The following is a 12,417-nucleotide window of genomic DNA, read 5'->3' as shown; positions in this document are numbered from 1 at the left end:
AGAAGCTGTAAGCCGAAGCTGTAGTCGTCCTGTGGGGCCCGCTGCCCAGCCCTAGACACGCAGTTAGACACATGTCACGGCGGGTCAGTGGAGCTCGAGGTGGAGAAGAGAGTTTTGGGGGTGCAGAAGTTAGCTCAGAGGGGGCTTTGCCCGCGTAGTGGCCAGCTAAGGCCCGACGTGTTCTACTCCGACGGATTTTATAGATTAATTTAGGTACCTGGGCGAGGGGGGGAAACAGCAGTCCCCAGTCTGTACAAGGTCAGAGGACACATCGCTCTTAACCAAGTCGCAGACCTTTGCGCTTGACAGCTCGCTTAAAAACGTATTTCATTCAGTTCATTTCTGTCCTTATATATAGTCTTGACCCTATGAAAGAAGCAGTGATTTCTTAAGTGAGAAATAAGCAAAACAAACTCACTTAATATGTATTTAGTCAGTGAACCTCACGCCTTATGGGCTGTTAGCCAATATAAATTGAGGGGTAGAAGTTAAATTAAGTATATTTTTGTCAAAGGCTTAATTGAAAATGGAAATAAACGGGAAAAAACTTGATGTAAGCTACTATTATATGGTCTCATGATAGCTGAGGCTCAAAAAATAGAGTGAAAAAAAAAGAGATGTGCGCTGCCCAGCCGTTGAATGCACGACCTTGTGAGAAAATGCACGACTGTTACTACATCGGTGACATGAAAACTGGAGCTCTTTAGAGATTAAATAGAACTGAAAGGAGATAACAAAGTCTCCCAGGTGACAGGCTTCCCCCAGGCTGTTATCCCTCTAGGTTGCCGGGACCGCTGGCAGGGAACGAGCAGCCGCTGGACCGAGAGCAGTGTTCAGATGTCCCCAGAATTATTTACCCGCTCACCTACTGAGGGAAGTCTCGATTGCCTCCTAGTTTTGGCAATTATGAATAAAGCTGGTGGAAAGGTCCGTGTGCAGGTTTGGGTGGACACACATTTTCAGCTCATCTGGATAACAACTACCAAGGAGCAGGGCTGCTCGATCTTATGACACAGGTATGTTCATGTTCTCAAGAAACCGCCGAGTCGTTTTCCAAAACGGAGGCACCGCTTTGCGTTCACGCCACCGGTAAATGAGAGTTCCTGTTGCTCCAAATCGTCACCAGGTGTTGTCAGTGTTTTGGGTTTTGCCCAGCCTAGTCTGTTTGTAGATTTGCATTCCCTAATGCACAATGTGGAACTTTTTTTTTTCCATATGCTTATTTGCCGTCTGTACAGTTTCTTTGGGGAAGTGTGTTCTCAGGTCTTTTGCCCATTTTTAAAATCAGGTTCTTTTTTCTTATTGTTGAGTTTTAAGAGTTCTTCGTATGTTTAGGATATCTCCATAATCAGATATGTTTTTCACAAATATTTTCTCCCAGACTGTGGTTTGTCTTCTCATTCTCTTGACAGTGCCTTTTTATTTTTTTTAGAACAGAAGTTTTTTTTTGTTTTGTTTTGTTTTTTTAATTTTAATGGACTTCAGCTTATCAATGATTTATTTCATGGATTATGCCCTTACTATTGTGTCTAAAGAGTCATTACCATGCCCAAGATCACTCGGATTTCCTCCTGTGTTATCTTCTGGGGGCTTTAGAGTTTTGCATTTTACACTTAGGTCAGTGTTCCACTGAGGTAATTTTTACGAAAAGTGTAAGGTCTGTGTCCGGATACATTGATTATTTTGTGTATAGATACCCATCTGTTCCCACATCGTTTGTTGAGACTGTCTTTTCGCCCACACATTGCCTGTGTCCCGTTGTCAAAGATCAGTTGGCTGTGTTTAGGTGGGCCTCCTCCTGGCGCTCCGTATTGTTTTCCAGTTAAGCAATTACATATATATAACAAATATATATATAATTATTTTTGGCTCCAATAATTCTCTAAAAGTTTTAAATGATAGGTAATACCAATCATATTGGTTGGCACTAGAAAACAACGGATATTGCTCATTTTTAAGAAAGTGGAGTCAGGCTCCCCTAGTCCTTTCATCATTGTAACTGAGGCCTAATTTATAGAAATTCATGGTCTTCAGTTTTGCGTTTGATGCCCTGCTGGTTGAAAACTTTACAATATGTACTATGTGTAGCAGTGATGATCTACTCCATCGAGACTTTATTGCTTTTTAGTAACCTGGAGTTGCTATTTTGGGAAAAGTCCTACAAACATTCTATACTCTGCTCACTTCATTAATTATATAAATAGGAATTTGAAATGGAATGTAGAAGATTTGGGCTGTATAAAGCAGAATTGAAGTTATTTACAAACATGGTTTTGCTAGTTTACAAACAGAACCATATCACTGATGTTGGAGGAACAATCAGCTGTCCTCACTAATGGTGACATTCGATGACGTTCTATCCACACTATCGGCTGTCACTCTTCTGACAGCAGATGTGTCAGGTACGCACTGAAAATAGACAGAACCCCTCATCTCATTCTGATGTTGACGAGCCTCTACTCGTTTTAAACCATGGGAGTGATTGGTATAATTGTCATAAAACTTGCACTGAATAGTCAAGGAAGGTAAAGAGCCTGTTTCATTAACCACTTATTCATGGAGTTTTCACTGCTTTGGCATAAATTACAAAAATAACTATTTTTTTTTTTCAAATGTGAGGTGACCTAGATCTCAACACTTCATATAAATTGCAAATTGTGACATACATACAGAAAGATACATTATTGCAAAAGGTGGAAGAAATTGTATACATATTGTCAATGTTCCTCAATGAAAATTGAATCCAATTGCTTTCTTACCAGCTACATATGGAAGTGCCAGTGTCTTAAAAATTTGAATGCTGCTTGATACAAATTTCACTGCTAGGAATTTATCCTTGGGAAATGAACATGGAAGCGTTCTGTTTTAGGATGTTCTCTGCTGTGTTTTATTTTTTTAAAAAATATGTTTTTATTGATTTCAGAGAGAGGAAGGGAGAGGGAGAGACAGAAACATCAATGATGAGAGAGTCATTAATCAGCTGCCTCCTGCAGGCCCCCTGCTGGGGATGGAGCCCACAACCAGGGAATCGAACCAAGATCTCCTAGATCATAGGTCGATACTCAACCACTGAGCCACGCCGGCCAGGCTGTGTTTTATAGAGATAAAAAATTGGAATTAGCCCATCTGCCCAAATGTATGGCATTGTTTCAATACATTCTGAGACATCCATGGAATCTGATATAATGTAGCTAATTAAAATAACATTTGCAAAGTTTCTTTCTCTAATTCTGACAAAGAAGGTGCTCACTCAATACTATTTGAATTAATGTAAAGTACATATACTCCCCATATGTGTTTTCACTGTTTCTTCCCTCAAACCGTACTGAATGCCATTTGTGTAATTTAAGGATCATTAAGGCAGAAGGTATAGAAGGGAAAAAAGGCAAGTGACATCCATGGGACAAAGAATTACGATCTAAAGCCAAATGGGATGATAGGTTAATTGCCTTACCGCAGATTGTTGGCAGACACAGGTCTAGAACCCATTTATATCCTTGTTAATTTAGCAAAACAGCATCCCTTTCAACTCCGAAATTGAGGAAAGGATCCTTTCAACTCTAGCAAAATGATATACCACCAAAATCAGAGGCTCTCCCTGTGCCAACAATGGGCGACTCCCTCTGGCACCGAGCTGCTGAACAGGCTTGGCGTCGCCCGCGGTTGGCCGCGTTGCTCGGCCCCCGGAATGCTTCGCCAGCCCCGGGGGAGAAGAGAGCCCCGGTTTTGCACATCTGTATCGATCAAGCAAAGCTGGGGAGCAGATGTGGGACTCTTTAGCCGGGATGGGGAGAGACAGACGAGGAGCCATCACTTTTCGGCTTGTCACTGTAAACGATGCCCATGGGACACAGCATCAGGATCCAAATGGCAGCAGAGTATCTTCAAGGAAAGGTAAGTAAGTTGTTCTTCTTCGCTGATGTGCTTTCATTGGGTACGGCTGGTGGTTAGCTACCAGCCAAAGGAGCCAGGCCTGCTTACAAGTTCTCCAGGTTTTCTGTCCCAATGGAGGGCGCAATAAACGCATACTTAGAGGGAGAAACACATCCTCTTAGGTATTTTTAAACAACTGGTATTATTCAAACCTAGATCTACAGTTTGGAGGGTCAGAACTAATTGGCCTCCAGAGAACATTTAAGCGTCGAGGACCAGCATTCTTCAGTGATCAAATGTTGCTTCATTTTATAATAATTGTTTTAAATCCACTGTCTTATAGCAATAATTGTAGTTAAAATAGCAACTTCAGTCTTTAATACGTAAACTATCAAAGGTTGAACTATATAATTTTATGGAAGCATCTTTTTTTTTTTTTAAACATATCTTTATTGATTTCAGAGAGAGGAAAGGAGGGGGAGAGAGAGAGATAGAAACATCAATGATGAGAGAGGCACTGATCGGCTGCCTAGCCTGCAACCTGGGCTTGTGCCCTGACCGGGAATCGAAGCCCGATCTCCTGGGTCCTAGGTCGATGCTCAGCCGCCGAGCCACGCCCGGCTGGGCTGGAAGCATCTTTAAAATTTTTTTACTATTATTTCCAATAACTATATTTAGGCTAATAAAACTTTACTAATAAAAAATCCTGCAGTTATGTCTATTCTAAAAGCATACATGATATATACTATAGGTGTCAAAAACCAAATAATTTATTTCATTTAAGGTTTCTACTTCTATAAAGTTTGGAATATTTTCTGTTAAACAAAATCATTAACCTCTTCAGTAAAGGTAAATTTCTGCCCCCAGTATACATGTATTATAAGAATTTATTCTACAGATACATGGTGTGTTTTTTTAAATTATAGCTTGTTGTTCTATAAAAAACAAATATGGGCGGATTAGCCTTAGGGATTGCAGACAACAGCCCAAACCTTGTTTGAACTCCAGTAGACTTGAAGCGCGATAGCAGTAGTGTTATTTCAGTGATTTCTAACCGCTATTTGAAAACGGTTCCTGTTTGCAACTGCATTTTGAGTTACACATCAAGAAGCCAGGAGCATTGAACAATACTCAGAATTTAATAACACGAAACACGCTCCGCATTAAACTTGGTGTGATACGGCAGAAACAGTACTTGGGAAAATGTGAAAATGTGAGTACAATTGTCAGAAACCAAGATGAGCGAGAACAAATGAACTCCCACAACCACGTGCGGTTGGTCGGGCATGAAAACGGATAGCTGTCCCTTTCTTGCGATGACCAGAGAGGGTAGGAAGGGCCTCCCGTATGCTAAGGAAGCCGTTATAGCAAAACTCGTGTTCTCTTTTTCAGATTTCTGTCTCAGTGGGCCTCAGTCTTTCACGTCTGTACAAGCCGCCCACAGAGGTGACTGAAGTGTAGGTTTCTCAGCTCTCTTCTCTGCAGGCGCTGGGTCTGTCGGCTTAGGTTTGGTCTGTAGTATTGCATTTTAGCGAGCACCCTGGATGATTTGGACACACATTTTAAGACATGGTCTCCACTTACATGGCAACATATATCTATTGACTGTTACTTCTGTGATGCTCTGGGTGGGAGAAGAAACATGGCAGTCAGAATAGTTGGTCACATTTTTCATCACGAAGCAAGATACCCATTTGGATTTGAGTATTTTTGGGGAGAAACCGCTTACGGTTGAGTTTTCTACGTTTGTGTGTTTGAATTCTGAGGACCTGGGGAAGCAGATGTAGCAGAATTTTCAGACTCCGAATGCCGTTTTGTTATCTTATCTAGACAGCCTGAGTGTAGAAAAGTATTAAGCAACAGACATTTTAATCGCCCCCTTTTCCAACAGTTGTTAACATGAGGGATGAACAACCCATCAACCCTGCCTTTGATTTTATACCGAAATTTCATCCAAATTCACATCTAGTGATTCATCCAGTAAGATTTCCCAAGACAAGAGGTGCAATCATTTTGAATCATCTCAGGAATAATGTGAGCAGGAAGGATGAACATATCCCCATCAAATCGGATTACAAAGTGAGTTTGCTGGTTTGAATGTCCAAACTCGTACAGACATTTATTGGAGGGGGGAAAAATGACATTTTGGAAAGATTTTATTTCATCTCTAAAGTGCAAAGGACAGATAACTGGGATCCATCCTAAAGGGCTTTCCATTCCACATAAACAACTAACATCGTCAGAGGTTGAAAAAATGATCCTTAAAATAGCGTTTAATAAGAGCCTACCTCTCAAGCTAGAGGCATGTAATTAAACAGCAGATCTAAAATTATTAATAGCTCACCATTTATCTGGAAGCCCTCAATTCTTTATCGTAACCTCACTTCTGTAAGAAGTTTTCATACAACAATGTAACTAAAATGTTGGGTTTTTTTTGGAATATAAATGAAAGTGTCTTCCTTGTGGTACAGTCTTGGCTTAAACACTTATTTGAAAATGTGTAATGTTTAGGAGATTATGAATCCTTAGTAATACAAACTGAAGTTGGGGAAATTTATTTTTTATGTATCCGATGAATCAAACATTGACCTTCAGAGCATGAATATGAAAGAAAGACCTTGGATTACTTTTCCACTTAGAAAGACAGTTATAGAGAAGCGTGACCGACTCCACGATACCCCAGGGTATGTACAGATTTATATCGGCTCTTAAACCTCCCTAAACCGGCTCCCACAACCTTCCCCAAACCACCACCAAGCAACCGAAGCTTCTACTTACCAGGCCTGCACTCCTTTCTTTCCCAAATGCTCTAAAATCAAATCGATTTATTACAATGAAGATTTGCTTGGTTTTTATACGATAATGTTGACTCCTGGAAGACGTTTTGGGGAGGAATTCTTGGAACACCATCCTCCAGCAGTTGCAACCGGGGTTTTCGCTTTCCTGGGACACGCAGACCCCATCAGTGGCGAAGGATCTCTTGCGTGGGTGGTTGTTTCTCTGGTCAGAGATAATTTGATTGTAGCTACTGGACTCAAGCTAATGGGGTTTACTAATCTGTTTGCTGCCAAGTGATAAACCAAAGGAGATAATGCTGACAGGAAGATATCAGCACAAACGAGCAGAAGCCGATGGACCATACAGCCCAGGCGCAGCTCTTTTTTTCCCCGAGAGAGGAGGGGACGCGCAAATAACAGAGAAATCCACGGCTGATCTTTGAACGTATTACCGCGCTTTCGTTCGCCGCGCATCGTGCACACTGTATCGGATAACATTCATCGCCCGTTCTCGAGGTGGATTAGTATTTACACATGAATTAACAATTAGAATTGGAGGGGGAGGAATGGAGTCTGAGGACTGCTTAACAGGAAAGCTTTGCTGCACCTTTCCCAGTCAGCCGGAAATATTGAACAATAGCGCGCCGCATCCAAAGCTCTCCTCCTCTCCAATTAAAGTGTTGGCCCATTTAGGTCTGACTCATTTTGTTTTTAAAAGGCTCAAATTGGCCTTACGCGTTTTACATTGGTTATCGTAGCATAGAAAACCAGGTACCCGAGCTGCCGACCGTAGGGAAAAAGGGCAGGTCTCGGGAGTGAAATAGATGTCTGTCTGTCCATAATCCATTTCTGAAAATAAATAAAATAAGACGTCACAAATCGTATTACTGCAGAAAAACAGGGAATCGTTCAGCCCACTACCAATCATACTTTACCAATCTTACCAAAAATACATTCCAGATAAAAGCTTTGGGATTTAATTTGTTTCTTGCTGGTTGTGCATGGAAGGTGCATGTAGGATTATTAAGACTTCAGATTATATTGGGGGGGGCGTTAGAAATAATGTAGCAACATTAGATTTGTTTCTTTAGCGTTGTCCTACCTAAAACTTGATGCCTGGTCTCAGAGCAGTGATCTTTCCAAAGAAAAGATGCTAGATGCACAGACCTGGGTTCAGAAGGTGGCTCCGTGAACTCATCGTGTGACCTGGAACAAATGTCATGCTGGTTTTTAAAAACTCGTGCTCAGCCCTGGCTGGCGTGGCCCAGTTGGTTGGAGCGTCATCCTGTTCGATTCCTGGTCAAAATGATAGATGAATAGGTGAAAGAAATATCTTTATGGAGAATGAATAATAAATACAGTACTGCGAGGATTACTAAATACCATGTCATATGTAGGTGCAAAGTGTCTTTATAACAACACTGGCGTAAATGCCGTGGAACTAATGATGAGGGTGTGATCCGTAATCACAGTCACTCCCTGTCTGTAGTGTGTTAAATGCTGGGGCTAGGCTCTCAGAGTCTCTGCTTCGACCCTCACAACCACCCTGTGAGGTAGGCGTTGCACCATTTTAAAGAGGAGGAACCGTTTTGTGAAGTTTATCTGGTTTACATCACAGCTCCAAAGGTAGAGGAGCCTGGGGATCTAATTCTATTGCACGTGCTCTTTCCCCTGAGCCACGTGGCCCTCTGTCGATGGAAGGGTCTTGTCTGACTTGGCTCTGTAAAGAAGGGAGGCTGTGCTTGGCCACTGCGACGGTCCCAGAACCTAACGTCGGTATTCGATGCATTCGCTATTTTTTTGTTGTTGAACGAATGAGTAACCGTTTTGTCTCTTGCATCTAGCATAGGGTCCTGTACATCTTAAATGATTTCCATAACGATGCTCTGAAATTTTACTTATAATGAAAACCAGTTCTTAATTCAGAGCATCAACTGTTAAGATGTGGATAGAAGTCATGTGGCAACACCCATGGAAAAGCCTGCAGGTCAGATCCTGGCCCATCCTCCTGTCCACTGCAGACAGTCCCTCCACCAGACTGTGACAGGTGGAAGTTTCAAGCGGAGCCTGGATCACAATGACAAGGATGTTTCTGTGAGATCTGTCTCAATACCTAATAACCAGGAGTTCTCTGGACTTAGGAGAAATCCCATTTTATTCTACTGTGGAAGTTATGCAATAATTATGTTTATATTTATGTTTTCCATTTATCATATATTTCATAATTATGTACCAATAAAAGCTTAAGTGCAGCTCACACTGAAATATTTTCCTCTCAATAGCTGGCTTGGCATATTTTACATTTTTTAATAGTTCGATGTTTAGTGAAAAATGTGCCAAAGGACCTAAATTAATTTGAGTAGGATTGATCCGCAGGCAACCACCAACTTAGAAGCACAGCAAGGATTTCTGCCAACCCTCCTTCTCAGTTTTGTAAGATCATTACTTAGGGCAAAGACTTACAATAAAAATTAATTTTGAATTATATGCCATAAAATGGATATTATTTTCAGCATATTTTATGGAACAGTCATCAACTTCTAAATCATCACAAAATGGATTTCAGAGATAATGAGAATTTATGATTTTTAAAAAATGTATCCATGTTATGGAAAACTCACAAGGCATATGGGATATTTATTTAAATGTTTCACATTTTAATATTTAACTTTGACTTTTATTGAGTTCAACCTATGTTACAGAGATTGCTAAGTGATAAAAATTTGACCAGACATAAAGTTTCTGCTTTCAAAAGATCTCAGTCTATCTGGGCAAACACATATAAATACATTGCAGGAGTATCTGGAAAGAGTTATAAGGGAAAGAGTTATAAGCGGTGCTATGGGAAGACTGAGTTATCTGCGCCTTGTTCTAAGTAATCTTGAAACTTGCCAATAATAACATTATCAGCATTAACATTGTTCAGACATTTAATTAAGTTCCGTACGCTACTGCTTCATTTTTCTCTTTGCTTCCTTTGTAGCCTCTCTTTTTCCATGCTCTCCATACCTATTATTTCCCCATCTTCAAACTCTCCCTCTCCTAACCTTTCCTTTATTGTCTCTCCTATTTCTTACCCTTCTTTAGCATTTGCATTCTTGCTCTAACTCGTTTCATTTGCAAGAAAATCATTGCTTCTCTAAACTTGCTCTCATTATATGAAACAATCATCTTCCAGGTACACACAACAAAATAATAGAAACAACTAAGGTTAGGGGACTTGCTCTGTATCAGACACCAGGCCAAGCGCCCCGCGCGCCTTGTCTGACCGCAGCCCCACTCAGACGGAGGGCTGTCCCCATCTTGCAGACGCGGGAACAGAAGCACAGGTGGCCACCTGTAGCCTGTCAGGCTGCGCTCTGCGCAGACCTGGAGAAAGCCACCCACGTGGACCGCGTGATAATCCGCAGGGCTCAGGCTGCTGCTCAGCTCGCCCCCAGGCAGGTGTCACCCACAGCCGAGGGTGGCGAGCATCGGCCCGTGCTGGAGCGGCCTGGGCGCCGGGCTGGCCGCATTCGGGTCCTGGCCACCGCCCCCTGCGCGTGGGCCGCAGGCTCCTCCTCTGCAGACTGAGGCCATAACAACAGCTCCTCCAAGGCGGGGTGGACAGGGGCCCAGATCTGCAGCATCTGTTGTTTCCCTGGGGCACGTGACGCCACGATGGCCAATTCCCAGCCCCAATGTGGCATCACCAAGTACGTAGAGCGTTGGAAAGAACCACGCAGTAGCATTTGGAGGGTAGATTTCCACTACACAGACACAATAGATGTAAATAAGCTCAAGAGCTTTGTTTTATTTTATTTATTTACTTATTTATTTTATTATTTTATTTTATTTTTAAAAAATATATCTTTATTGATTTCAGAGAGGAAGGGAGAGGGAGAAACATCAATGATGAGAGAGTCATCATTGATCAGCTGCCTCCTGCAGGCCCCTGACTAGGGATCGAGCCCACAACCTGGGCATGTGCCCTGACCAGGAATCGAACCCCGATCGCCTGGATCCTAGGTCGACGCTCAACCGCTGAGCCACGTCCGGCCGGCAAGAGCTTTGTTTTATTACATGTAGTAAAAGAATTAAGATGCGATAAAATTTGATATTTCTTACCTTAGCTTGTAATATAATTTAATTATTCAGTTGTATTATTTAATTTTTAATAATGTCTGTGTTTAACAACCACAGGTCACACATTTCCTGATTATGTGATAATTGGGGAGTCTACACAAGTCAGCTCCAGTGAACTACTGAGTACTGTATGTGTTTTTCTTTAGAAAAATAGATAAATAAAGTCAGATATAGTTTCAGAATGCTTCTCAATAGAGCATTCCCTATTACTAGTATATCAACAATTTTTGTAGCAATAAAATCTAATTTGAATTTTCTTATAAAAGTTTTTTATACATATCAAATAAAAAATGATAGAAAGAGTACCTTTAAGGCTAGCTCATTGAGTCCACGATTGGGAAATCTGCCCATTGTATCTCATGAAATACAACCAATAAATAACTATTTATATTCAGTACTGAGATGAATTACACAACTATTATCAGTTAAATTTAGATGATAAATCATCTTCAGGAAAAATAAGACATTGACTTATTGTATCATAAATAGCTCTGAGAACAGTTCTAGGCTCATAGGAATAACTGAAACTATCTCTTGTTATATTTATCAAGTTTCTATTAGGACTAAGAAGTGACACACAGCCGAGATTCTACCTGTTCACACAAATGGACTCCCAAGCAGCAGACCCTCTCCTGGTGATTTTCTTAGTGTTTTCTTAACAGTCAGTGCAAATCAGAAAAGATCACCTGCTGGGCCACCTTCTCAGTATTTTAGAGTGAAATTCTCAAAGAGAGAATGTCAAGATGCATTTGGTAAAGATTAGTGCAGAATCTTTCAAGTAGACGTAGACTTGCATTCTGGTGGGTGCCACAGTGACCTATTTGCTCATAATACAAACTAGGGATTAAATGTCACTTTCCCCGGAGGGTGTCCTTGGTGTATTTATGTGCAGCACGTCGCAGACCAGGGAGATTTCGGGAAGACAGCGAGGCTCTGCAGTACACTCGGCCCCTGCCCTCTTTGAACACAGAACAGCCCGGCCGGCGTGGCTCAGTGGTTGAGCGTTGACCTCTGACCCAGGTAGGAGGTCACAGTTTGATTCCCGGTCAGGGCACAGGCCTGGGCCGCGATCCCCAGTCGGGGGCGTGCAGGAGGCAGCCGATCAATGACTCTCTTATCATTGATGTTTCTCCCTGTCTCCCTTCCTCTCTCTGAGATCAATTAAAGGAAAAAATAAAAAAAAAAAAGAACCACAGAATAAATTCTGACAAAAGATGAAGGAAAAAAATAAAAAAAGCAAGAATCGTAACAGTTTGCTCAGTTCCAGAGCTGAAAGTATCTACTGTCTCCATTATTTTCCTGGCAAACCGGGATGTGGACAATTATGAAGTCGTTCAGTGTGACAAAAAGGCACCCAAAGTGACCTCTCTTCTTAAAATGGAGTATTAGAAAATGTAAAATGACTACTTCTGATGGAAAATGTACTATCACTTATATATAATCCTCTTATGTCATGAAAAAAAAAAAAGAATCCTCTATCCCTTCAAATACTGTAATATCTGCCAGTCCGTGCCTCCTCTCTGTGACTCCTTCCGTAAGGGACCCGTGCTCACCTGGTAGCTGGTGACTCTGTGGCACTCTCCCCATCCCTGAAGCTGACAGGCATGCAAGCTGAACTTCTGAAGGACTCCAGCCCCTTCTC

This window comes from Miniopterus natalensis, chromosome 18 (assembly GCF_054644295.1).
Source record: "Miniopterus natalensis isolate mMinNat1 chromosome 18, mMinNat1.hap1, whole genome shotgun sequence".
Classification (NCBI taxonomy): Eukaryota; Metazoa; Chordata; class Mammalia; order Chiroptera; family Miniopteridae; genus Miniopterus; species Miniopterus natalensis.
Note: the sequence above shows the minus strand (reverse complement) of the source record.